Below are 1,518 nucleotides of genomic sequence, written 5' to 3'. Positions count from 1 at the left end.
AAATGGAAGGACCAGGGAAAAAAAAATGGAAGGACCAGGAAAATGGAAGGACGGTTGTGTTTAATTTCATATTATGGTTTTAGGATCTGCATGTTAGGGTGGTTGATCAAGAGTTATTGTAAATGTGCTAGGAATCTTTCTGATACGTTGACAATATGTATCCTGCTTTGCGATGTTGGTTGTCCTTTCATAGTTTCCTATGCTTGAGTAGCATTTTTTGGGACTTTATGCATGTAGGAGGTAATATTGAAAAATGCAGTTGTAACCCAAAAGAAGGAAAGAAGAGAAATGCAGTTTTTATTAGAGAACTACCAACTCATTAGACGTGTTTATACTTGATTTAAGAAAATGAATGATAAAAACTTCTTGCTTTGTAGTTAATATGCTTATACTCCTAAAATAAAATCTTTGATTGTTGTTGCATTTCCATTTTACTTAATTAAGCTTTAAACTAACTAATGGGGATTGGTTACACGAATCCTGTGCCATTTTGTTCTGTCTAGTTCAATATTCTTTGTAAAGTCTTTGGCAAGCATGTCAAATTATCTGATTTGTTTTGATTTGCAGCTTGCGAAATTTACGGGTGCCATAGGCTTAAGAATTTTGAGAAATTTTGCTAGTACTCATAAGAAAAAAGGTCTATGGCAAGGATGCCTTTCTCCCCTTCTACATCCACGTGTTCTTGGTCCTTTCTCTGCTCCCTTTTTTGCCTTGGATTTTACAACAGTAACAAAGGAGGAAGAACAACAAAGCCTTGTCCCAAAACCTTGGGGTTGGAAGGCTGCGTGAATTCTTCTCCTCCATCCTATCCAGAATCAGACTTTTTGCTACTCTTTAATTAACATGTTCTTTTTTATTACTACTAATATTATTATAGGTCTTCCTCCTCTTCTTGTTCCTTTACCTTAATCAAATCACCCTTGTTCACCCGTACAGTCATGTGTGCTGTTGTTGATGTGGTGAAGATTTTATGGTTTAATTGAAAGCTCCAGAACAGATGCAGACACTATGAATTATTGAATATGGTTTAAAGTTGACTTCGAAGAAAAAAAGCCATTTCTTAATACACTTAACTATTGTGGGTGAAACATTCTCCCACTTCAAATAAACCAATATATACTTCCATAACCTTCTTTAGTTTGATAAACATTCATTGTTTTCTCAATGGGAGAGCTTCACTGTATTTAGTGACAATAAATACTCTCTCCATCCCATATTGTTGGTTCTCTAGTTTATTTTGGAATGTTCAAAGGTATGGTTCCATTTGAAAGGTCAATGAAGATAATATTAATACTTTTCCTAATTTACCCTTCACTTGATTTGAAAAATAAATATCCCTTTACATTTAGTTTTATTTAAGTTTAAATTCAAGAGTATAGTTTGGATGCTTCCAACTTTTTATTTGAAAGACAATTCATCAAAAAATGTTCCCCTAAAAAGTTGGATTTTTTAACCAAAACTAGCAAGATAAAATGGAGGGATTATTTTTCATGTGGATTGTTGAGCCCTTTAGCACGC

The sequence above is a fragment of the Quercus suber genome, unplaced genomic scaffold, assembly GCF_002906115.3.
Source record: "Quercus suber isolate HL8 unplaced genomic scaffold, Cork oak 2.0 scaffold_870, whole genome shotgun sequence".
NCBI classification, from domain to species: Eukaryota; Viridiplantae; Streptophyta; class Magnoliopsida; order Fagales; family Fagaceae; genus Quercus; species Quercus suber.
This window is presented reverse-complemented; position numbering follows the sequence as displayed.